The sequence below is a fragment of the Venturia canescens genome, chromosome 6, assembly GCF_019457755.1.
Source record: "Venturia canescens isolate UGA chromosome 6, ASM1945775v1, whole genome shotgun sequence".
Taxonomy (NCBI): Eukaryota; Metazoa; Arthropoda; class Insecta; order Hymenoptera; family Ichneumonidae; genus Venturia; species Venturia canescens.
This window is the reverse complement of record NC_057426.1, coordinates 776,495-804,054: the sequence shown is the minus strand read 5'-3', so window position 1 is coordinate 804,054 and position 27,560 is coordinate 776,495. Positions and strand designations below refer to the sequence as shown.

The 27,560-nt window shown below is 43.1% G+C and overlaps 1 protein-coding gene and 2 long non-coding RNA genes across 6 annotated transcripts in view; 1 reads left to right on the top strand and 2 right to left on the bottom strand.

Moving 5' to 3' along the window:
• trc (Serine/threonine-protein kinase tricornered) overlaps window positions 1-27,560 on the bottom strand; it is a 68,411-nt gene that overhangs the window by 11,575 nt on the left and 29,276 nt on the right. The gene's annotated exons all lie outside the window — the stretch shown is intronic.
• Window positions 4,510-9,474, bottom strand: LOC122411794 (uncharacterized). Its single transcript, XR_006261225.1, has 2 exons — window positions 8,870-9,474; window positions 4,510-4,916 (listed from the first exon to the last, which is right to left on the bottom strand). It is a non-coding gene; the product is annotated as an uncharacterized lncRNA (long non-coding RNA).
• LOC122411795 (uncharacterized) lies at window positions 6,227-7,780 on the top strand. Its single transcript, XR_006261226.1, has 2 exons — window positions 6,227-6,630; window positions 6,780-7,780. It is a non-coding gene; the product is annotated as an uncharacterized lncRNA (long non-coding RNA).

Sequence of the window (27,560 nt, the reverse complement as noted above, 5' to 3'; positions counted from 1 at the left end):
GTCGCAAAATTCCTTAACTATAACATAATCGATAAATGAGGATTCACGGGGATAGAGTTTGCGTAGTACGTCATTTAAAGTACAAAATATGTGTGTGTGTGTGTGTGTATATGCGCAAATTTCAGCACCTGTTGCTTATGCAGCCCCGCTGCGTCAGCAAATATTAAGTACGCTCGCTGAGAAGAGTGCAAGTGCATAAAGATACAGTGATGCAGCGGCGGGGGAACAACAGCAGGGAATAACGTTCCGCGAACCAACTCCTCCGGCACTACGGATCTTTCAAGTTGCTATATATAACTACGAGCCCTGATTAGGTTTGCGAAGCTTTATGGAAGCGCGTTTAAAAATTTCGCGAGGTTTTTCATGCACATCTGTCGCGGTGCCGTTAGAACGTTGGATTGGAAAAAGAGGAGATGTATTAGCGTACAATCGCAAGCGGACAAGGAGCAGGTGTACGTTGAAGTAACTCGACGCGATGGCTTCCCATCACATTTTTTCATTCAAGCTTCTTTCGCTGTTTCCGCAAATCGCGATTTGTTTAATGTAATCGAAAGTATTTTTGAGATTATTCGAATCCCAAAGAGTTTTTCTTGTCATCATCAAAATCGAGCTTTTGATTTTCAGCATCGAGGATTTGGCCAATATCTAAAAGAGCCAATGAGGAAAAACAACTGAAATTTCGTAACATCCCAACTTTGCGAATTGGCACACATTATTTTTTCAGAGCCTATCAATCGCATTACACAGCGCGGCGGGGCGAGCGCGTTCCCAGCAGTGCAAACTTCGGCACAAAAATACCTCGGGTTATTAATGAGTGTGGAAATACGTACGAAGCGGCGACCGGCGCACAGGAAAGCAGATTTACTGTACAAGTCTGAAGCAGTTTGTTACTTATGATAACGAGAAGAGTGTGCGATAGCCGCAAGTCGCCGTGGTGTTGTTCACTCGGCAATCGTCGCCGGCACACTCGGATGTCGCGTGGCGCGAACACAAAATAGCTTTAAAACACGGGTCTTCGTATAGATTTATATACGTATATATACATAAATACGACGCGTTATAGTGAATGTACACGAGGTCGAGCATGCCCGCTAGGGCTTCGCTCTCCTCGCGGAACGTCATTATCAGATACTTAAAGAGGCGCGTATATACAGTTACGAATGTTTGCCAGGAGAGTTGCACTAGCTCGAGCGAGTAGACCTTGCAGCGAGTTAACGAAATTTACGCTCGTTGCGTAAGTTTCGTAGAGATACGTTAGAGCAGCGTGTGTACATGCGGCGAGAGCAGCCGGTCGCTCGACGTAAACGTATAGAGGAAAAAGGAGAAGACGAGAGATCGCGGGTTCCGCGCTCAAGAGAGTGGGCGCAGCAGATTGAGGTGGATGCGGAGGGTACACGAGCTGATAAATAGAGTGCACCTCAAACACGGCGCGCGTACCTCTCTCGCGAGGCTGCGGTCTCTCGGTCCTATATACGAAGGAGGCTCGCACAGAGTATAATTCTACTATGTCTATGACAGGGGAAGCAGCAGCAGCAGCAGCAGGTATAGCATCCGTGCGAGATACGCACTGCAGCATAAGTTAAACGATGTGATATAATGGACCCTGACAGCGCGGAATCGAGAGGATCGCTTATTTGGGACAAGCGCAGACGTCGCTCCACCGACCTCGAACTAGACCGATAGAACGGTCAGAATATGCTGCGGACAGCCGCGTTGCTGTGCCATCGCTCTGACGCATCTTCGTCAAGCTTTCGGTAGCTTCAACGCGCCGATACGTCAAAGAAGAAGAGGGAAATTGAAGAAGGACTTGCATGAGGATTCTAGAAAAGCTTTTGCAATAATCGCGGGGAGGATCCGGAAAAGGCTTGTTCGAGGGCTCGAAGAGGATCAGCATTTGTTCGAATATAGGAACACTTGGGAGAATTTTTTTTCAGAAGAAATGCCGAAACGGAAAGGAGAAAACGAATGTTTTGCAGTTGAGGTTTTTATACTGAAGCGAAACACACCGACTCCGAGCACTTTATTTTAGTTTAATTTGACGACACGGCACGCACGCACGAGTGTTTACATCGGCGGCCATCTTGAAAAACTGTCATTACACGAAGCGGCCAAGGAGACTATAGGGAAGGAGTCCAATCTCTGTATTGGGCGCCTGTTAGAAAAACGTCCGTGAAAATGTCGGGAACCCGGGTTCGAGGAACGGCCACTCGCGTCGCATTGTCGCTTGTGTACGGATATATATAGTAATAAAATCAATGTCGTTGGTGAAACTGACCGCCATGGCGGCCGAATCGTGGATTTAAAGAGCTTTCGCGCCTGTCAAAAATTGTTGAATCAACGATTATGAGTGCTCGTAATCGAAAATACTAATATGTATTGTAATAATATTCTCCAGCAACGTAAAACCCTGTGCTTTACACATTCCAAATATCAGCTTATCTCCCCTCGTATGTCGCGCTGCTAAGAAAACCATAGCATCCGGGAAATTGCCGGTTCACATACTCATGTCGAAAGAAATTTATTGTCACAAATTTTTTTTTGCATGATATTTATGAATATTTTAAAATTATATTGATAACTATAGCTTTTGTGACCATAGTTACTGTTTCATAAAACCTTAAAATATCAAGCGGCCTGGATGAACCAGTAGCATTTTCTGCCATTTAGGATACCATTAGCTTACGTGGTGTAATGGTTCAATGACGGGCTGATACCCGTGGAGTCCACGGTTCAAATCCTCCTTTGTTTTATTTTTTTTTTCATCATAGATAGTTATTGTTCTGACTATAGCAGAAGTTTAAAAAAATCAATTGATTTTGTTGAATTATGTTTTTTTTTATTCATTCATATAAAAAATAACTGCAATATGTTAATTTATTTTAACAGCAATAGCTACTGTGTCAGTGTATTCCATTTTACAAAGATAGGTTAGACCCACAAAAACTATCAACAGTGTCAGCTGGCAGCAACGCATGCGCGTATATAACGCGCACATAATGCGCATGCGTTAACCCGTACACTACCTGCAACAGCGCCGCTCGAGAGGAACCCTCTTTCCCGACACTTTTACGGACGTGCCCGATTGCCGAGATTGGACTCCTTCCCTATAGTCTCCTTGGAAGCGGCGCTCGGGAAGCGAGGCGCTCTCAGTGCTGCCAACTCAAATTCGTTTGACCGAAATTCCCTAGATTCTCAAAATTCTTGATTTTATTTAATTTCAATAAAACAATCTTTTTCTTGATCAAATTTATGATACGGACTGTTAGAAAAATGTATTCCGAACAAAAGGGTGAAAATTTCAGATTTAAATTATTCAAAAATTTAAGAAAACTTTTCTTTACGAGATCGAGCGTGTACAGTGCGCATGCGCGATAACCCAATTCCATAAGCACGTGCAAGAAACGTAGTCATGACCAAACAATTACAATGAAATAAAGACGTTCTTGATGAAAAAATCAATTCCAAATAAAACAAAATAATAGAAAAAGACACGAACTGTGCATAAAACGAATGAAAATTGATTTTGTTAAATTTTATGAAATTCTCGCACATGCGCAGTGTGAATTCAGCTCGACTCGGCCAATTGGGACCCACACGCGGGGAATCACTACACCAATGAGAGAATTTAGAGTGGGAATCCCTGATTCGAGACTAATTATTATTATTTTCCTTTGTTCGAGAGGGTATAAAAACCCGAGCGCAGAGGCCGGTCTCGTCTCGAACCTCGCATACGCAATTACCAGTCTTGCCTCGAGATCTCGCCACGTCAGACTCGCCATAATTAACGAAAACGAAGAAACATAAATTTTCCGTTTATCCAAAATTCGCTCACAAGAATAAGAGAATAAGAAATAACATCGCTACAATCCCACACTCACAACTCAAAATAAATGCACCTTTCCTCCTCGCGCCAAGAGGGCCGGGCTCATTCGGCTTCGTTTGAGCTCAAGATTCTTAGGTGAGTGTCCGATCTATCCAGGAGGGCCGGGGCTGTTCGATTTCGTTCTGTCTCAAGATCTCTGGCTGGATTCTTATTCCAGCAAACATCATTTATTTTCAGAGTGGCGATTCGATTGATTAAATTAATTTTCTAACTTAAAATCTGAGCAAGTTTCTTTGTTTTCAAGACGAGACAATTTCGTATATCATTTATCACCTATTTATCATTTTCGATTTAAATTGAGCCAATTAATTTATTTTACTCACTAAAAACAATTTATTTAGATTATATCGGGTCATCAAGAGTGAAAAAGCGAATAAAATTGACTCGTCAAACTTTTGTGTATTATATAGAATCAAAAAAGTGAGTTTATAAAATTATAGCTCGATTAAAAATTGTTAAAAATCAAGAATAAATTAATAAGCGTTGGCGAGAGAATAATTATTACAATTGCGAAGAGTATCGAAAAATTAAAATATTACGAAATTTCAATAAAATTATAATATTATCGAGAAAAATGGCGGAAATAAAAAAAAAATTCATGCGAAATAAAATAAAGCGGAACGCGATTTCAAACAAAATTAATTTATTTTTGTAATTTGATCCGTAAAACATTCAAAACTCAATAAAACATTTGTCGTTTCAATCTAATTCGATCATACTTTTGTTTTTCTTTCATGCCCGCTCTTTATTGATATAAAAAGCTCGAACACACGCGTAACGGCGTACAATACGCGTATAAAGAATACCAAAATGCAAGCGCAACGATTATAACCGAGCGTTTATAAATTATTGTTACGGATACAATTATTGAGGCTCGCTTCGACCGAACTTATGTTCGCGCGTCAGTTAAATTAGCATATCCATCACAAAACCGTGATCCAGTGCCAACGATGTTCAAAACGGATCAACAAGATTACGAGTTGCAGTTCGCTTCATACGTCAGCAATTTCGATTGCGACGCAATCCCTCAATTCTGTCAATAAAAGTAAATGGAACATTTGTTAGAATGGGTTCTCAACGACGCTTATTTGAAGAAAATCAAATCAATGATGCGGCGGTAAACTGTTGAGATAAAAGAGAGACACTGCTTTGTTACGTCAATGTGCATACACTTGTTCGTTCTATAATTGCATGTTTTCGAGTCATGTAAGCTCGCAAAGCGAGCATCTACTTTGTAAGTCGCGAGTGCGTTGAAAGATTTTCTGTTACTGCGCGACAAGAAGATTTTCAGTGAATAATTTACTTTCGTCGAACAACACGAATCGGTTGTTTTTTGCATAATCAACCAATTACAAAAGTGGAATCGAGTTGAAAAAGGAACTCGCAGGAACGGTCGAAGCCTCGAGAGTTTTTAAGTTCAATATCGTCTTGGTGAAAACCGGTGTGAAGAAAGTAACCCCGTGGGCCGTCAACGGGTCGACGAGCGTATACGGACGAATACCAAGCACGATACAAGTCCGTATAAATGTTTTGCAGACGGCAAAGTCGTAAATGGAACGTGATTGGATTGAGCGGCTGTGTGTCTTAGCGAGCACTGCTAAGACTAAAATAAATCGGATCTGATGATGCGCCAGCGCATGCAGCGAGATAGCAACCGGTACCTATACGTCGACGTTGTCGTCGTCTTTATCATCCTCGCACGAATACGGAGCGAGTTAAATGATGGTTTTTCGAATCGCAGTCGCGTTAATCGCGTTATGTATGCTCTCTTCACACGATATTCCGATGTGCAAACCCACGGGGTGTGTTGATGCACGATGACGATGTTATAACAGAGAGTCGGCGGGTAAAGAGTAAAAACGCTCATATAGCCCTGGCTCAGGAATGTGCGCATGGCTCTGGCCGAGGGTGCTCGCGCGCGGATTACTACCGCATTTGATGCACCACAGCTATGGGAAATCGTGTGAAAGTGAAAACTCCCTGCGCTAGCTCTTACAACGAGAGCGAGAGCTCGTCATGCACTATCGTTTCGATGTCTTTACGAGATGCGAATGAACCAATCGCGAGACGTGCGAGCTCGTGATAATAATCGCACAAAAATCCTCAAGAATCGCATCGCGGAAAATAATTTCCATATTTTACACCGTGGTCCGCATAGCGAGCGCGCCGACGATCCGAATTCACTATTCCAAATCCAGGCAAGTTACAACATTTTCAATGCGGATTGGCAAAACATAATCGTTGTTTTTGACCCAAGACATTTGTAAAATGTGAAGAAAAAAAAAAGAAAACTATAATCGCTATTTATTATAGCTTCGTGTGTCACGTACGACAAAAGTAAATGGTAATTCGCTTGTTCCTTCAAACTCAAATGGAATATCTATAAACAACACAGGTTTCAACAGTACGACGCAGTGACGTTTTTCACCTCGTTCGAAAGTTTCACGCGTTCACGCAACAGCGAAAACTGCGCCGAGAGAGAGAGAGAGAGAGAGAGAGGGAAAGAGAGACGGAGTAAGCGAGTGTATACTCGGAGCTGACTCGTGGGTTATTCACGTTGAGGATGCCCCATGAAAAATCGCTGTCACTCTCCTCTCGACGACGATCCGACGGGTTTTTATGGCTCTCAGAAATGATTAATTCGGTGAAACTCCAACCGAAATTGCCTGAATAAAGCACAACTTCAAAGTTTTCGAATTCAAACTCGATCTGCCCATTTTCCGAGTTGGAATTCCCCGTAAACTATGGTGAATTCAGCTTCTATATGTCATTTGCACTAGCGCGATACTCGCAAAGAGTACAATAACGCTTGAAACTTTATGTACGAGCGAAAGATATACGCGGTAAGTGCAGTGCAGGGACAACGGCTAAAACGGGATCTCTTTTTTGTTCCTAGGATGACGATCTCTCGCGCAACTCTCGTACGGAACGAGCCGCCATCATAGGGGCAATATACTTCTTGCAGCAAGACTCCTGTTACTCCAGCCTATCAAAGGATTACTCTCAGCTCTCGCAGAGAGCATCGGAATTTTTAAAATAACCCAGTTGGTTTGTATTTCTCGTTAACTAACTATTCGAGGTATTCCATCGTGTGTCTTGCGGGCTTCTTATGACCATTTCGACCGCTCTATTCAGCTTTTTCTTATTATACGATCTCGATGACTCTTGAATCGAGCTTCGGTAAAAAGCTTGTGCACAGGAAGATACGGAAAATCTGTTTCACGATAAGAGCGTTTTCATGCAGCTTTTCGGAGAAGCATCGCGTAAAAATAATAATAATATTATTAGTATAATTAGTATATTAATAGTAATAATGAAAAATATATCGAAAAATTTCGTTCAAGTGAATGTCGCGTTCATCAAAATGTTAATGAATTAACGAATGATGTTTCGGGGAGTTTTGAATTATTTAAACGTTCGCTTCTCGCCCAAACCTCGTATTTTCGAAAGCTCAACTACGCTCGATGAAAAATTCGTGATACTGGCTCGACTATGAATATACGAAAGGTGTTACAGAAATGTTAATAGATAATGGAGACTGCGACTAACTGAATTGAGAATCGATTTCAAATTGGGAAATCAGACACTTGCTGAGACTGGATTAAATACGACGATGAAACCCAGTGATCATCCTCCTACTTCCACCTCGCAAATTGCGATAAATGCTCAACGTTCAAATTCAATTGTATCAACTTATTTTCATTCTTCAAAGATTATCAAGTAGAATTGTCATTCCTACAGAGGTGTGATTAATATTACAATTTTCTGTGAAAATAACATTGTCTCGAAAGTGCCATTAATAACGTCACTCGAACGCTGGTAACAAGCAATCTTTCAAAGTTTCTACAATCCATCATTTTTCCTTCCTTTCGTAATAAAACTGGAACAGGATTGCCATTGTGTCGTGCCACCTTAACGGATCTTTTCAATTACAAACTAGCTGAAACCTGTTTCCTGTGACGTTTCGAAACTCGAACAACTCGGTATAGCTGCGTTCAATTTTCGAGCTTCTTCACAACACGAAAGTACAAACGATGAAAGAATTTTCGTGTGCCTCGTATTTTCAGAGTATTTACGTCTCGCAGGCAACAAAGAAACGAGCGACAAGAGATTGGCTTAGATTTTGAAGGATTTTGAAGGCACCCGAGATCCGGGTTGTTGTTACTTTCGGCTCGTTTTAGTAAAACGATCGTCGCATTTGAAACGACTAAACACGTTAAGGCACTGGAAATCTCTTGAGAAACTTCCACGGACGTTAGAACGGTGACGAAGCTAAAAAAACATGGCAAACATTTGAAGAGCACTGTAGTAATTTGACAAGAGCAAAGAGCACTACGAGCGGTGTGACAGGCGACTATGGCGAGCGCCATGGAACGACGGACGCCAAGAATAGCGCGGCTTCGAACCGATTGTCCGCGAGCTGTGACGGGGAAACTGTGACTCATGCACGTTGTTACACACGGCAAATGGACCACGCGCGAACCAGCCACGATTTCATTTACACTAATGGACAAAAGCGAGTAACACGCGAGTGATAAAATTCTCGTAAATCTTCATCTCATTAGGCGAGACACAATTATACACTTCATTCACGGTCGTCGTTATAATACGCCTCGGGAGAAAAAAAAAAAGAATCCAACGAAATGTTTGTCCTCGTAAAAATAGTATGAAAATCGTGTTCAACGACGGCGCTTCATATCCAAACGAAGTTTGCGTGCGGATTAATAACGGGAAAGTATGCATATGAAGCATTTTCATTCGCGTAACCGAGTCATGAACACGAGGGCACTTATCATGATTACTTTTATTATGCAGATTATCTAGCTTGTTCGTGAATTCTTCGAGTCTCTGAGGAAAAACGTGTGTTTTCACGAAGAGCAGGAGCGACGAATGACGGGGCGGTAGGATACGAGTGCGAGCGAACTTGTACAAAATAATACGTGTGTTTTCGTATCCCGAGGGTGTCTAGATCATATATATATATACCACGAATTTGGCGTGACCTCCGCTCCGTATGAGCACGAAATCCCACTTGTTAGCCGGACGATCGAGGAATTGATTAGCCTTTTTGCGAGCGTCGTCCTCGTCCGAGTCGTCGTCTTCCTCGTTGCCCTCAACTGTCACTGGCGTTAGCCACGCCATTCGACAAGAAAACCTCGACTCGAACGAAGCGTGAGTCGTCGCGGAACCGAAGCATCTGAGCTCCCGCGGAGACGGATGAAAGTTTGGACGTATATCGCGTGTGCACGACGGCGACGGCGACGGCGACAGCGACAGCGACCGCGACGACGACGGCTAGAAGAGAAGCTGCATGTTGGCGGTGCGCGGCGGAGAGTTCGAAGGCTGACTCTTCAGCCATGCGCAAGCGATATATGCGCTGGTGTATATAGCACCGCATCAGAGGCGTTTCATAGTTACACGGTACAGTGAGTGTATAGGAACGGGTTTCGCGGTGGCACGAGTACCAAAGAGAGAGAGAGAGAGAGAGGGAGAGAAAAAAAATAAAGAAAGAGACGATACGGTCCGAGAGAGCAAGAGAGAGGTTGAAAGAAGAGAGAAAACAAGCGAATGAGCGGCGTGTCGGAAGTCGCCGTGCCGTGTATACGAAGGAACGGGTCGTGCCCTGCAGTTCGCTCGGTTTACGGTCCCCTCCTGCTCGCGCCACTTCGAACTCTCCTCTATGCCCAGTATCTTTCGACGCAGGAACCTCTGCTCTTTCTAGTCGAACGACTGTCAGCGAGCAACCGGAGGAGAAGGGTCGCGACGCAGCATCGGGAGACAATGAACCAAGACTCGTCACGGAGCAGTGCCCCATTATCACAGCAAACGTCTTGTGATCATCGGGCCCGGAGATGACCGATCATTGGAGCGCGAGGGTCGACATTGCGTGCACGCGGCTAAACATTGCTCGGAGCTATACTCGTTACCCGTCGCTGCGCGTCCAGTTTCATTGTCGTATCGCGACACTCCTCTCCCTTCTCTTATCTCAGTCCCCGAGACGGAGAACAACGCGCTCCCGAGCTCAAGAATTCTAGAGACCGCGTTCAACTCGAAAAAAGTTGCATACCCGAACTCTACTGCGACTCTGTCCTCGGCGATTGACTCGTCGAGTAATAAAAGATTTTGAGCTAGCAGAGCGTCCGAAGGTAGCCGTGAATCGGTTGCAAACCTCTCCGGATTCGCATCTCATTGACAGAGTTCCTTAGACTTACAACGCACCGCGACCGAATGATCTTTCGACTTTATCCTTAGCACACGTGATCCGACAGAATCGAAAACAGAAATTCGGCGCCAGCTGAAAATCGATTCCGATCATATAGCGCCACCGTTTTATTTACCGCGCGTCTCAATTTTTACTCGAAATGCACCGATCGTTTTCAGCCTGCTCCGATCGAAAAATGCACGGCGAGCTTCCAACTCGTGCAACGCAACACTTTGTGTCCATCGGACATCAATCCTGTTCGATGAAAAAATTACGACGAGTGTGTATGAAACTCAGTCTCACGGAACGCGTTACATATTGAGATGCTATATAGAAAAATACCATGCAAGCATCATTCGATACCCTCGCGCAAAAATGATACACAGGAGATAGGTCCGCTTCACGACGCAATGTCTCCAAGTGTTACATGAGATATCATGATGGTGGAGCGAATAGCCGATACGAGAATCGTATTCATATATCAAAGGGACGTTGAAAATCACTGATCGTCAGCCGAAAAATAAAAGAGAAAGAAGGAAGTTGGGAATCGGGTCTCACGTGTTGCCTATTGGGTTTGGGGTCAGCGCGTAACCCCAACTTCGGAATGTATACATGCTTCCTGCGAAAAAAACTAATAGAGCCGTTGATCGCGCGCGAATCGATGCAGATATTAGAAAGGTTTTAACTCGAGAGCGTAGCACGCGAACGAAGCCGATAACGGTCCGACACGCGAGTGTCCAAAAGTCATGCATTGTTAATTTTCTCCATTCGCTTTGGATCTTCAAAGAATCAAGTTTCTCTCGGTAGTCTCAGAGTCTGTTTCTATGAATGACTTTTAATGCGCGTTCGATGCAGCAAGAAAATCCGCTGAGTTCTACCATTGATTTTGAAAGATCCAACGAAAACAAAGTGGTAAGCGTCTAAAGATCTCTGTATTTCGTTCAAACGATTGAAGAAGATTCCCACTCCGCCGAATAATCATATATTTATCAAAACTTTCAAGACATCGATTCCCCATGACCCAAATTCCGAACAAACAACGTGTTTGCATCGCATACACAGAGTCGCTATTGTTGATCGAATGTTTCTGCTGTCCTGCTTCAGGCTCTTTCTTCATCTGTCTCGCACTAGAGTTCAAGTATCAAGTCTGAGTATAATGGACTTGAAGCATTCGGAATAAGACAATGAACCAGATGTCGATTGTCTCGAGCGAGAAGCGTACTTTATCCTCGTTCAGAGATCTCCGCTTCTTCCCTTGTAAATCTCTTCGAAGTATGTATTTCAAAACTTTGCACGTTTGCAAGAACGGAACAACTGCACGATGATCGCCTAATGGATGATCATTGTACTACGATGCACTGTAATTGTTGTACTTCGAAGCTACGTTTATTGACACCGATTGAGACGACGATAGGAGATTTTGTTCCGGGCCCAACGAAATTCTAAAAGGCAAGAAATGCAGACTCAAAAGTTTTTTACACGAATTTTATTTGTGAGGAGGCAACAATTGAAACGCCAACTTCACGAAAGTGTTTGAGCTCACGAATGAGGAAGATTGGTCGGATAACCGGAAGTTTGCACTTTGAAAACAAATAACAAAACTTGGGCTCTCAAATATTTCGGATCGATGAACTTGACTGAATTAATAAATATTTTTTGACTCGAGCCTTTTGTTCGTTGCATGAATGCAACGTTCAATTGCTTCCTCTCTTTTTCTGTATCCCTGTCGCATATATTTAGGCTGCATGATTTTTTTCCTTTTTATTTTATCACCTTTCTTCCGCATGAATCATCCTCAAGTACTCCAGTGTATAAAAATACAGTCGAGAACGGGTTTCTCATACGAGCAATTCGCGCATTCTACCTCTCTCAGCATACGAAGTTTCCTGGCGTTTTTACCGGCGATGTGCCCCGCGCGCAGCGGGCACATACGTACGCGTAGTCCGTGCACACACGGGACGTTTCCATTCCAATTTTAGCAACCGAGTCCATAGCGCAGTGTCAGACAGATGAGCAAAAATAACTTTGAAACTTGCCACATGCTCTTCGATTACAATCGAACTGCGTAAGCTAATTTTACTCATTCACATAGATACGTAGATAAATGGAGCGTGTTTTTGAAAGTGGACGATTAAGAATTATCAGCGTCGCTTCTTTCTTCTTCTTCTTCTTCTTCTTCTTCTCTTGCTTTGTGCTTAGTTCTTCAATTATATCTCCTTTTTTATTTGTCTCACAATTTCTCGTGGCGTTCGTGCATAATGAAATGTCAAACGACGTAACGTCAGATTATGATTCACTGGGAAAAGTACTGGCAAAAACGCACGTTCCATTCGCCGGTTGGAGGAAGAAAAAATTTTCAAAATATTTTGAATAATAATTTGTTAAAAAACATTGCGCTTATCTGTCACTCATAGCTTTTCAAGCAGATGAAAAAAAAAATACTTTTTTCGCCTTCTTGCTTCGAATCTTTTCATACAAGTGCGCGCGTATCTCGAATTCACGTAGTAAAAGCTGATGCGGTGTCGATCGCAATTCTGACCGTTCGTACGTGTTATCGCAGAAAACTCAGGTTAACGACGGTGGCAGTTTTATTCCAGAAAGTCTGTCGATCAAATCGAGTTATAAATCACGACAAACATGGCGCGAAATACGCGATTAAGAGGATAATAAAGAATTATTTATAATTCCACGGTGATCATAGCGCGCGTGACATCATCGCTGTGTTTCCTCGTTTTTTAAACACGCGTTAATGTACGGTGACTAACGATATTTTAGAAAATACGACTGCTTCGAACGATTGTAGGAGTGAAAACGACTGGGAACATTGAAAAAATAAATTTTCCAATGTTTTTTTTATTCTTCAATGACTAAGAATCCAACCGATTCGTCACTGCCATTTGCCTTTCTTTTCTCTTAATTGCAGACCATCCGCCACTTTTGATTGGACAGAGCTATAAGTGAAAAGTAATATTGATCGAGGAAGAAAATAGATAAATGTTTGCATACGTAAATGCGGATACGAAGAGGAGGAGGCGAGCCGGAAGTACAGCAACTCCGTCACCCGGTGACGGTTGCCCCCTTTTTTCAATTCACGGGCGCACGTGTACACATTATTCGCGCATCGTTACATAGACATCTGGATATATACATGTGCCTAGAAATGTCTATATGCAAACATCACAGCTGCTGATTTTGTGCCAATTGCTACAAGGAATACGTAATAAGGATATAGCCAGAAAGAGCTGTATACGGAGTCGAACGGTACTTATCATTGGATGAAAATAAACTTTTAATTTTGATTCAAATGCGAACGCATGGGATGATCCCGCGCGCTCAGAGATTATGAAATAATCTGAGATCCCGAGGAGGTGCTTTTACGATGACAAGAGTTCAAAATCAGGGAGAAAATTCATTCGAATACGAGAAGCATTTGCTTGTTCTCGACATGTATCGAAACTTTTTAAAAACGCGATGTCGATGGGAAACGAATTCGTTCATGTGTATAAATACCATAGACACGGTTGCTTGCTTACGCCGCGAAGGCTGGACAATCATCGTCGGTTTCATTGATTATAACCCCACGACGGGGCTTTGCTATATTTGCAAATTTCATCAATTCGATACAAAAGAAATACCGAACCTTCGACGCGTCTTGCAGAATCATTTCGTGCGAGTGAAGTAAAGATTCAAAGTGCCAGCCAATTGCTACAAACATTATTTTTTCAAGAACGATGTTTTCGCGTCCGCAATATCCTCAACCGGTAAAAAATTATGCCTGATTGAAATCGTGAAAGCGTAAATTCTTCGCGGAGCCACGCGCGCAGTTAGAAAAAATTTAACGAAGTGAATCGGGATATTTCTTTTTTTCACCTCGAAGCAACCGAGTCAACAAAGTGGGGGAAGCAAACCGTGAAAAATCTCTATTCTACCGCGGAATATCGAACATGCGCCATCATTCTACTACTCGAACCGAAAGAGTCTCTTTATCGGAAGCGAGTAAAAAGTTTGATTCCTCTAAAAGACCGAACCTATCCCGCAGGAACGAAACCAAAAATTGCAATTTTTCATCCAATCAAATGTCCGAAAAAATGAGTATAAATGAAAGAAAAAGATACGAAAAGGCAAGAATAAAAAACTTACCACTCTCGCGAAACGATCATTGAAATCGGCACACGCGGACTTGACTCTACGAGAGGCAGAGTTGGATTCTCAAATCTGACCTAAATCTTCGATAACGCAAAGGGAGAGGTTGAGAGCTAGGTTTACTCCTCGCGCAGGAAGGTTAAAAAGGATTGGAACGGAGGGAATCGATCGTGGGATGAAGCGGCCACGAATATCGATGCTGCACATAAAAATTCAAGCTAAGAGTAACGAGTATGAAGAGGTTGGTGATGAGGCCGCAGCGACACCGACACGAAACCGTAGCGAAAATGCATGCCCGTGTGCCGTGTGCCGGCTCGGTGCCGGACTCCTCGCGATTACTGATGCCGGTACCGTCGAGAGCAGTGTGCTCGACTCGTAGCCGCCGCGAGAGTGAGTCACAGAACTGCATTAGCTTTTAAGCTCTCGGTTCTCTTATATACATGCCGCATTTTAAGTCTTAGAGAGCTTCGCCGGTGTGGATTATGCACATGAGTCGGTCTCATTTGTACATATAAATTGGGGAATTCCCGGAGCGGAAACGAAGTTTTTGGATTTCATGAGCGTAAGAAGTACACGAGCGAGTTGCGTTTCGATCATTTCCGGCGTTAGTTACATTGTTATTTGGAGCGATTCGAGTGGATTGAAGCACGCGATTCAGCATTTTTGTATCTTCGCTCCAGCGGTTCGCCCTCGAAGCACTTATTCGGGAGTACGCCTTGACAAGAATCTGAGTTTCAGATCAAAATGAAGCAAAGAAAAACATATGGAACAGCGTTAAAAGTCTTTCGTCTCGGAGAACGAAAAGTTCCTACATGCGTAGGAACAGATTCGTTGCTATTCGGTGGATATCCCCGTACCCGGAGAATACCCGGGGAAAAGTAATAGGCGAATAGAGAGTGTACGATACACGTGGACGTATCGATTGAGCGAGGTTTTAAAGCACGTTCAATCCTCGTCTTGGTGCTGCAGTGCACTGCAGCCCTGCAGACACACTGCGAAATGTTCGGCCTCCATACGAGTGAATGTGTGTGTGTGGGTTCGTGTTGAAACTTCTTCGCGGTCTTTCGTTACACGGGTAATATAACAGCATAGGCCGAGTCGCCGTGGTGTGGCGAGGGAACGCGGCGTGTGCGATAGCTTTAGAATCCAGCGCTCGCTCCTACGTGTATGTATGTTCGCTGCCAAGCTGCTACACGCGAATGGCTCGACGCTCAGTAAAAGAGGAAGAACGTGAGCGAAAGAGAAGGCTGAAGCTGAGGCAACCCTTTCCGCGCGCACTATGACCTACATTCCCTTCCAACTGTTTATATATCCGCGTTTCGGAGGCGTCACACGTTCGCGCGCCCGCGCCGCTCATTTAAGGCGGTACAGATCGCATAAATCAACGTGTTGACGGAATGTTTTTCATTCTTTTATCCATTATACGACGACTTGAGACAGCGCGGTGTCGGGTCGTTTGCGAAATTATAAAAGTCGACGCTCTCGCCACCTCCTTGATTATTTGTTCACGAAAATTCGCTCCATTTTTCTCAAGACAATTTTGCACAGTCGAATATATATTTGAGTACATCTTCATTGCTTATATTCGAACTCCGAAATTGCTGCGCACGTTTTTCTCAAGTGACTAGTATCTTTTGGGAGAAATATTACTCCAAAAGTCGAGTCAAACTTTCCCGATATATTACCTGGGATCGGTTTGATAATTCTCCAAAAAATAACATCTTTGCAGTCTTTGACTGCATTTAAAAATCGAATAATTATAAATTTAATTAATTAATGAAATTTACGGTGGTCGAATTCACTGAAAAAATCGACATTTTTTCATTCACTGTGGCAGAAAAATGAAAATTGATTCATTCTAAATCCGGAGGCTCGGACGAAGGTCTTTATTCCTGTGTGGAAGTTTTCAATGTCAGCTCGCCTATAATGCTATTAAGTTTAAAAGGAACTTTCGTGCTATAGTGCCAACGATAAATTAATGTATTATTTATATCGCCTAATAACAGAGCGTTTCCTCGCTTTCTCACGATACACCCGGCTTATTTGGTGTACGCGCGTGTAAGTGTACAACGGCAGAAACACATGCGGACACGGCACTCATATATTAGCCACTCGGCTATGCGGGCAAGCCGGGGAGAAAGGCACCGCAACACCTTTGACATTAATGCGTATATCTATAGATGTTTTTCCACCACGTACACCATCAAATTATGAAAAATACGTTCACGTACGTGTGGGTGGTCAAAGTGTTGGTAATAAGAACCTCGGACGATCAAAGTCGTCAGCGCGTGGAGGGGGAATGATCGAATCTATCGCAACGGCTCGGATCAGCCTTGGAAAAACGAGTATTTTTTTTCGTAAGCGTTTATGTACGAAATTTCGTTATTTACAGCGGAGATTCGCGAAACGCGATCGCCTTACTTTTTTCTGGCAATTAACGTCAAAAGTTTTGCGCTATTTTTTCCGCTGGTTCTGAAACAACTCTCCAAACTACTTTTTTTTCGATGCGAGCCTGCAAGAGATTTGGACTACAGTTGCAAATTGCGCATGGTCGAGGTTTGACTTTACGAGGTTCCGAAGTATTTTTTGACAGTCGCAACGGCGCATGAAATTCGTGATTTGGAATCTGCGGAGGTGAGGGAGCAACGATCTCTTCACTGCGCAGACGTTCCGGAATTTGTTTTTTCTATAGGTATCGATCGATCTCGCGAAGACTTTAAGACTCGAGTTTTCATATATTGACAAATTATTTACATTTTCGCACTCCCTCTATACTGCAAATCCTGTCCAATGAGTTTGCTCAATTATTCGTTTTCCACGAGAGAAGTTTCGAGGACCGAAGAGCTATTTCAGAAAAATTTTACCTCCGGCCAATTTTGTGCTTCAAAAAAAAAAACGATTCTGCTGATTGAGAGGAGTGCTCGATCGCGGTATAAAAACAACAGCTCGAGCCCCTTTTTTCATTGAGAAAGGTGCAGGCACACGGAAAAATATGCATCAAGGACTTGGCACGAAACTCTCTCTCTCTCTCTCCAAGGAACATAAGAACGCGATTTTGGTACGGAAAAATCAAACTGTTTTTCGACTAGGCGCACTAGATGCCGTATCTGCCGAGTCGATGGAGCTCGAAAAACAGCTGACCCGCGGTGGTGGTGCTGGTCGCCGAGCTGAACCGGACAAGTCCAGCTCTATCAGCCGAGTTGAGGAGAGCAAAGAGAATCGAGAAATAAACGGTCGCGCGGGTGACGGCAGGCGGCAGCAGCGGCAACGACGTCGACGATGTCTCGGCTATTGCGCAAGTGTACACGGTTATAGAAGTCTCTACAGAGATTTCGACGCGGGGGCGGCAAAGGGAAGCTCGTTAGATTTCATCGAGGTCATGCTCCACTGAAACTTTTGGTACTCTCCGTTCGACCGACTAAAAACGCGCCTCTTTCAACCGACACTGCTTCAACCAAAGCTTTTTGTCTCTCTTCAATCTTGCCGCATTGTATTGTTTCAAGCGCTGTACTAAAGTGATTCGACCATGAACTTTCTCGACACGTTTATATTCAATTCATCCAATTCTTGAGCAAAAAGTATCGTTTTCTTTCAACATTTTTCTCACTTTTCTTTCGTTATTGACTTTTTTTAAATAAAAATCTAGAACGAAATTGAACCACGAAGACCGAGCTCTGTCTTGCGCAATTCATCCCATTCGTATCGTCTTCATTATACTTATTTGTTACTCGGTCTGCCCATTCCTTTTATCCTGGGCTCATCTATTTTGACTCACAGCTCCCAACGAGTCACTGCTAATCTGCACTTGAGCTTGCCATCATTGGCGAATTCCTTGTAATTCAATCTACATTTAAAAAATATGGCAATTCCAATAGTCATTTCGGAAAATATTGACGCCACTTTAAAATCACGTTTAAAAATTATTTGCGGACTTTACATACAGAAATTCAGTCCTGAATCTAAGCTTTTGTTTGAGTGAAAAACTTGTAAAAGTTATTACTACTGAAACATCTTACGAGTGATAGTCGCGTGCTGCGGAGAAAAGGATTCGAAGACACTGACTATATTCGATGTGCGTTTGGATGCATCACGATTGTATAACCTAAAATATATGGATGCATAAGCGCGTGGACGTACGGAAAAAATGGTATTTGGGCGCTTGTCGTCAAGTTCGCGAGAGCAGAGAGTTTATTGCTCGGTCCCGTTGGAGCGCAAGTAGCGTGTGCATTATTTAGTTGTGTACTCTTACGGTTCGTTTATAATTGTTCCTCGGTTCCGTGGGGTGTCTTTCTCTCTCTCTCTCTCTCTCCGCGTCTCTACTTTTTCCGGTCCACGGAGCGGAAATAGTCTCTTTCTATCTTCGTCTGGCTCTCGCCTCGCTCTTTCTCTCCGGCCCTTTCTATTTACACCGGCGACACGGAGCGGCGCGGATCTATCATCTCGTCATTCGTCGTCGCTCGGTGCGACGACAGCGACGCTACGAAGAAAATACGAGTCATCGTCGTACGTTTTTCATACTAATATGAGCGATGAACGCCCTCCGGCAAAATAGCTTCTAATGGGCCAACGCGCGGGGCATCAATCAACTCTCATGAAAACGCATATTAATAAGCACATAGATTAGCCAAATGACGAATTGATGGATAAATATTGAATCGAGGGAGGAATTATCGAAGGTGAAATCGTCCGAGTGATGACGACGGAGATTCCCGTGGTTGCGTTACTATACTCTCGCATAAATGAGTGTTTCTGCGTATAATATTAAAGAGGCCAAAAATCGGTACGAAATTCCTCGGAGATTTCGATTTCGGGCTACCGTACGCGTATATCTTCGTCACCAATATAAATTTACCGACTTTACAACTATTTGTTTAAAGAGGCATTGAGATGCTGTGAATACGAGGATATTTCCGAAACGGAATTCGTGTACGTTATTTAAAACGCTTTGATATTCAAGCGAGTTTTTTGCACTTGAAAAATGTGTTCCCGATGGAACGCGCCGTTTTCGAGATACTGCCAAGGCTATTTTTACAACGAGCCGAACGACCGATACGACCCGCCATCGCGCTCGACAAATAAATTTGGCACTTTTATCGATTGCACTTTTATTTTTGTGTCGTTATTCGAACGACGCAATAAAACGCGTACACCTGCTAATGAATTCGTTCCGACACTTTTATATCGAAAACCGTTTTTTTTCGCAACCATTCGTATGTTTATTGATTTTTTAAATACTTTTGCTCAACGTTGTTTGCGTACATTTTTCCTGGATTGTGATCAAACGCCATTTTCACCGGAACGTTGAGTGCTTCTAAGGCGTCAGCACTCAATTTTTGTTTCGTCAACTCACGAAACTGCGTATATATTGACAATTCCACAAGGTGAGAAAATTTCGTTCGGCTCATAGATAAGTTTCGATCGAATGAAAATAACTTTTTTTTCGCGATGACAGAATTTCATGCGTCGAGGTGGTTCGACACCGCGTGACGTCGACGAACTCATTTTTTGTGTAAAATTCTTCCAAGATTCAACAAAAGGTCATTTTAAATGCGATCAATCGCATTTATTCAAATGATTTTTTGTGACTCATATATCGCGCTCTTGGATCCTCAAGATAAGAGAAACGTGAATGGAGGAAGCTCAACATTTTGAAATATAACGATTCAGAAGAAGCGGATCGGCCAGTCGAGACGTTGAGCTCAGCGTGGAACCGCGCGTTTCTATATTTTTAAACGCATACTTTTCGCGCAGAATGAATTCTTAGGAAGTGTAAAAAATGGCTTATATAAGAGGAGATATAAGAGTCAGACGATGCGGCAGCTCTTACACATATATCCAAGAGATAGCGATTTCCTTTTACGAGCGATCGCGTTTTTAGCGTTTGCGCTAAAAATTCGTATTTTCATAGAAAATTTTTAACGACCCAGCACTGGATGACGAAAATTTCGCCTCCGCGACTCAGAATAAATGTGTAAGCAAGCTGGAAGCAGATGTGCATATTCGCAAAGAGAAACAAAATATAAAACTCCGGTCCAAAAACGAATCCGATGAATCCAGACGTGAAAAAGCCGCTCTGTAAAAAAAAAAAAAGAAAAAAAAGGTATATTCAGCACGTATAGTTAAACGATCCCGCGCGGCTTATCCGTTACTATGCGCTTTTGAGTCTCCCAACGTTTCGCACTCCCGCGTCCGAGTCTCCACTCTCTTTTTACACGCCACCGGCGGACCATATCAGGCTCCGTTTCTACTTCGCCCCGTCGAGATTCGAATCACGCGCACCTTTTGAGCTATCCACCATGCAATATCCAACCACTATACATATTTCTAGTCGCGCTATATGTACAAAATGTTGATTTATACGCAAAATAGAAATTTAACGTCGATGCACCCTATTTTTCTTAAAATCAAGCGCTTCAAGGAGGAAAATTCAAGTGCGATGTTACAAAATCGCGGAGCCGGCGTGACGACTTTATCTCAACGTGAAAAACGAATAAATAAAGTCTTCTTAAACGGCTAATCATCGCGGCTCCGTTTCGTGTGGAAAGACATAAAATATATCGCAATGAGAACTGGTGCAGTGTGTTACACAAATATTAATCAATGATTAGGATTATTAGTCCGAGACACGCACGCGGCGGACTTGATGTGGCAAGATGTCCGACGCCCACGCGGTAGGCGCACTCTTGTTGAACTATACTCGAAACGACATATATAGCGGAGCGTCTCTTGAAGACTGCATCTGAAACTTGAAATAACAAGTACCCGATCGATCAGCATTGGTGGAGCATCAAGAGACTGTCTTTCTCAGGCGCGCGTATATGCTAGGGCACTTGATGCGTTCATTTTCTTGACTCCTCATCTCGCTTTTATCCAAGTTTTTCGTCTTTTTTTTGCCCTCTTCCCATCTTTCTCACTCGATTGTGAGTTCTCCCCAGCACATTTCTTGCTTTTTTTGCGTTTCCTTCATCGCGATTATCCTCGATGTCGATGCTCGGTGTACGTCGCCACGGCAACGGCCTAGATTTGGCCCATGCGAGGTCGAGCAGATCCTTGCGCGAAGGGTTCGAGGTGAATTAAGTCGAACGCGAACGAGAGTGATCGAGTAGACAATTTGGAGCGTCTGACACGATGTCGGAGAACGCCGCAATGATAAAGATGATGTATCGAGAGAATTCTCCGAAATATTGCTAATTTTGATATCGCTGCGTCTGGAAGAAGCGATCAAAATTCGACGTTTTTCTTCAAGAAAAAAAACCCATTAACCGATTCTCGTAACAATTTGTGTGAACCAAGGAATCGCTTCGCTCGCCGCGCGTTTTATCAATTCATCGAGCCACTGGTACAGTGTGTCGTTTCAATGACGTTCCGCGAGCACTCGATTTCAAACTCGTCCACGTCATTATACCGAAAAATTAGTCATTTAGTGACGAATCTCGCGTTCGCGTGCGCTCCATTGTTTCATCGAAATTGGAGCACGTTTTTTCACAGTCTTTTGTTTATCCTCCAAAAGTTTCCGCACTGCGTGGCATACATAGCGGGAAATGCGAGAAGCCTGGGTTCTCGGTTCGTCTAACCGGAAACGCGAAACCGAAGGCTACCGTGAACAATGACTTAGCGACGACTATCCCGGATGTGGAAGAAATTACGATGAGCCAAGAGCAAAAAATCCTTTTTTCCTTTCACGTAGAAACAAAACATCGTCCATTTCACACTGCCGCAGCATCCTCGTCAATCAAGTTTTCGAATTTAAAATGCTTCCCAGAGTCTGACTTTTTCATCGTGAAATATTATTATTAATATAGCGAGGCATGTGACTCATCGACGACGACAACGGAACGTTCGAACTTCATCCAAAAAATATCGTGACACTGCTCATTCGTTTTTAAGAATTTGACATTTCTGCGTGGACAGCCTCGCAATGAGAACTGCAACAACGAAGCGAAAATGTAAATCGCGCTCGATCATTGCGAGTACCAACGAAAAGTGTCATATCTTTTCAGGATTATATCGATTACAGCAAGATAATAACGTTTTTATATCATTCAAACAAAGTCATCCATTTCCGTAGTTTTTTCCAGATTCAAATATTGCGATAACGTTATCAAAGCTCACATACGGACGTGGCTTGTATCGCGCCTCGTTATCTACCGTGACAGCAACGATCTCGTGTACTCTTGAACCTGGGCTCTTGGAATGCGTATCGTCGATGCGTATATCACCGAGACGAATGTGTCGATTCAAAGACCCGAGAGCTTGTTTCGACATGAAAATCTATCGCGCAGATATCAGCAAATAAAAGTGACGTATCCAGAATGTTTATTTAATGTGAACTATTATGTTCTATCCTGTGCAAATAAGATCGTCACCTGTCAACACACTTAATAATATTCACTTGAGCAATAGGGCACAACAGGGCTCAGAGGTATTCGCTTACCATCTCGGTTAACGCGTTAAAATTTCAAAGAAATTAGAATTGGAGAATTATTGGAACTGGAATTATTGAAGAGGTTTTTAGATTATTTCGTTGGACTCCAACGTTGCGAACTTCAGTGTCGTATGATTTGTAGCTTTGACGACGAATGCGACTGTTTAATTTGATTCGATGGAACCGCGATTGTTAGTAATTTGAGCGTTTTTCTGGTAACGATTTTATGTGATTGCGAGGAACGAAGAGAGATAATAGCAGTCGGAATTGCTTTCGAGTAATAATCATAGGGTAGGTTTGTTGTAATATTAGAGTAAAATCGATTAGGGAACGTGAGCGATGACGAGGGTCGTTGAGTTATTGATTAGTGAAGCAAGTTGAGTAATTGCGAAGCCTCGAGCATACATTTGTCCGAGTGTACATCGTCGCAGAGGCTCAATTTACTCAATTAATTGTTTGCCCTATGCTCGAAGAATAATCTTTAAAAGGCTGTCAAATCTCGAGAGCAACATATTTTTCAAGCGGCCCTATATGTATATACCACCGCCCCGTCGACCGAGCACGCGGTGAATATTTTTCCGCAGAGCACACAGCCTAAGAGGCGCTTCGGGTGGTGTATAGCTATTCGATTGTTGTGCTACTCTGGCGGTTTTCCAAGTCAAACTGCAGTATACTCGTGTCCATTACTCGGATGGGCAACTACCGGGCCTCCTATCTCGTGCTGTCTGGTGCAGTGGATCACTCAAGAAGCCGTTTTTACGATAATGGATTCTTCTATTAGCGGTTATTTGGAAGAGTCTCAACCGGAACCAACGTTATTGACAACCACCTGTATCGAATCGAGTTAATGGTAAAAACTCGTATGAAAATTGTAAAAAATTTTTGTCTCTGAACAAATATGCCCAAGGATGACGGTCCAATTATGTCACCGATGTGACGACGCTGGGCCCCCAGAACGAAGGCCCTCGCTATCGCGCACTTGACGAATAAACACGATAGTTTTACTGTAACCAACCTGCTCGAAAATGATGAAGTCAGCTTTTTCGAGGTATTCAAATGATCGAATATTGCGAGATAAATTTTTGATGATGCGACAAGTTCGATTTCGTGCGAGTCGTTGGCGAATATGATTGAAACGTCAAAAAGGCAGCCTCGAGGGAGGTTTTTGTAAGCTTTAAAAATAAGAATAATTTTAGGAATAGCGACAAAATTCGTCTCTTAACGTCTCATAAGCAAATGGTAAAAATATATTATGCAAATAAGTGGCATCGCGGTGAGCGACTTTCTGGTGTTTTTTAAGCGAGCCGCGAGCCTGCAGAGAGGAGGAGACTATCGTCATTCTCGTAATAGACAAGAGATGGGATGGAATGGCCAGCAGGCGCACTCGAGAGTTTTCCGCAGTATTAACTCTAATTGAACACGGGGCATGTATAAGATAGAACGGCACTTAGTGCACAAGTATCGGACGTAGGATCGTTGTAATGAAGACGAGAAAAGGAAAAAAACAGAATGTAGAAAATGGTAGCAGAGAAACAACTAGTGGCAACATAGTCAGTCACATCGACCCAGATCTTTACGTACTTCTCTCAGTGACGAAATCCATGTGTATACACAAGGGTTCGTTGGTATGTATACATGGGTTGGCAAAGTGCACCGCGATTATTGAGCGATGCTCAATTGAAAATAAACCGATCGGGACGCGAGCGCGCGCGAGAGCAATTACTAACGGAGCATTCTCATGCGGTGGTATATCTATGTATAATTAAGAGATTTCAGGCGATATTTCGTAATTATCGTCCCTCATAAAGTTGAGCCTTTGATACGCTGTTAAAAAATGTATCTCCATATTTTCCTGCCAACAACTACTTTGAACACTGACCGCGAAAAGCCTTGAATCTTATCTATTTCCGTAATTGCCAATCGTTTTTCATTGATATCTGCACTCGGCTAAACAACTCGATCATCATGTTGAGGTGCTAATTATCCGTTTCGAGTTGATGAAATATTCATCAACTCGTGACGATCGCAACTCAACGCTTCGATAATTAACAAATCTTTTTCACAGAAATTCGTGAACAAGCTCGACAAATTATTTCCGATAAAAAATCATCTCAACTTTTCAACGATCTAACTCATGTTTTATTGCGCGTAAAATCTGTTTCTTTTTACGGTGCTACGTTTGTGTTGCGGTTACACCAAATTTATTTTTCCAGGCTACTGATAAATGTTTTTACTCGACTGCGACTGATGTTATTGATCGACGTTTTTCGATTATTGGTAAATGATCGATGCTTTCCTCGCGTTGAAGCAGGCATTTGAGATATTTTTCGAGTTAGTTTCGATTCGGTAGTCAAAAAATCGGATTGTCAGCTGAAAAATCGAAGAATTTTCGTCGCCAGGTAAAACTTTTAGAAATTCAGAAAAGCGCTTCGTTCGCAAGCCTCCCATCGATTGGTAAAGTCATTATCTTCCTCATTTTCATCGGATATTCAATCATAATTATATACGAAAGAAGATTTGTATCATCGTAAATACAGAAGACCGTAGAAACGTGGGTTGCCTAACGCGTCGATTACGTACCTCAACGCGCGTACCTCCCGATACACCCGCAACGTAGAGTATGCCTCATGGCATACTCAATTCAAAAACTCTTGTTGTCATCGAACGGACAAGTGCTTTTTACATACACATATGGCGATTAGTCGCGCCCATCTACGAACTTAAGTATAAGCTCGTACGTAATATGCACACGTAAAAGTTAATAATAAAGAATTGCGTGGCTACACTCGGGATGACACCGCGATCACGTGAGACAATATTCTTACCGTATTTTCTTTTCATCTTTTGATTAATTCGAGAGAGGATAAAGACGGTATATTTGTAAACGATACTTTTCGGACGTTGACACGATTCGCTGGTTCCCATAACGAGGAAATAATGTAATTGACTCGGAAAATTGAGCCCTCGTAACACCGCAGTTAAAAGGCTATCAACGAGTAAACACAAATGTCGGTAAGCAATGAACGAGAAACACGCAACTTGAAACGCAACGAAAGTGAGAAACGCATCGATGACATATTTTCAAGCAAAGTGTCTTATCGGAGCGCAAGCTAATTACGTCGTACGATCGTTATTATACGCGCCCCGTTTCTTTTAATCTCGTGTGTCAGAGTGCATCGAACGTCGTGGCCTGTGGCTCAGCTCGAGAAAGCAAATACAGAGTTCTTTCAATATATTGTCTGTGCGAGGTTCGTCTCTGTCGCGGAGCCGTATAGTAATAAATCGAGCAAGCGCATGCGATAACAGAGTGAATTGCGCTCCGAAATGGCGAAATGGAGAAACGACAAATAATCTTGTCAACGCGAAAGTTCCGATTGGTGTGCGAAAAAATGGAAAAAGAAAAATGTAATGTGATATTGTGTGGTGGTGCGCGGAGAGTCAACGAACGCAGACCGAACGGAGCAGGCACAATCCCGTGAAAGGAGGCACGGATCGTTTCGAATGGTTATCCCTCGTTTGAGAAAGGCGTCTGTAGCTCTTTCTTATTCATTTGCTGTCATGGCAAATGACGGAGGAGAGCGAACGAGAAAGATGGATTTGACCGAGGGAGAAAGAAGAGTTTGTACTGGCACGAGTCACGCACGATCTCGTGACGGAGAAAAAAAGAGGAAGAAGGAAAGAGAAATAAAAAAAATAAGGAAAGATTTCGCGAAAGAGTTATAGTGCGCATGCATTATATGCCGGGTCTGCGAGAGCGAGAGGAGAGACGTATACGCGATATCAACTCTTGTCTCCGTGTATGTAATTTTCCTTCTATATCTTACTATATATGTTGCTATATATCCGCGTGTACGAGAGCTAAAAGTCGTGACTCGCCAAGTCGGAAACAGAACGTGGGAGGTATTACGAGGGAGGTCGGCTAGGTTCCTCTGCTCAATGCTCGCTAGCCGTGCACAGTTATATTTTAGTTGCAGCAGAGTGTGCATCGGGTTTGGTCTGTAACTTGAAAAACCAACCCGGTACTGATGCAGCCAAGTCCGAATTTCATGGAAGCCATGATCGAGTCTTGTACGCCTGGCGAGTCGAGCAAATTAATATATACGCGCCGATCGAAGTAGTTGCCCGCGAGGATGATTCAACGGAGACATCGGGAGGCTCGCTGTGCAAATTTCAATATCATGTGACTCAGTCGGACCCGGGGAGATACGGTATTGAATTTAGGTAATACATTCGCGCATTCTAATGTATACGAGAACTCATTCGTTGGGCGGAAATTTCTCGGGAACTTCCCTCTCACTGTACCAAAATCTCAATTTCGATTAATTCAACCATCGATTCGATTTGCTTGAAGGAAACAAAATTGACGAGTAAGAATTTCTCACAACCCGGAATGAGATATTTGTATCCAAAATCGATGAATGAAAATGCGATCACCGGGCAAAATGAAATTTGATTCCAGTATTTGGACGATTCAACAGAATTATTTTGTATTCCCGCATCAAAACGAATTGAAGAATTCGGATGCCTCGAGAAAATACTGATTCTGGGATGACGAGCATCCGAATAATTCCCACGTAGACGAGGAAAGCCATGAAGCACAGACGATCGAGGATACATAGCCAGAGTCGCGAGAGTTGCATATCGATCGCTCAAACAACAGTTATTCCTAACTCGAGGGTTCCGCGAGGTGGATCGAGCTCGGACAGAAGTGGGCGAGCAGCGAGCACAAATCGGAGAGTCGAGGAGCTCGATCGCGTTTACACGAGTCGAGATATTCGTTGATTACATATATAAATATGAATGTGTGTATGCGTGTGCGCTGCGGATTGAGAGTACGGGGGCGAGTTGACAACAATGTGTACCTCGATCGTGTATGCGAGGCCCAACTTTGTGGTATTACCGCTATA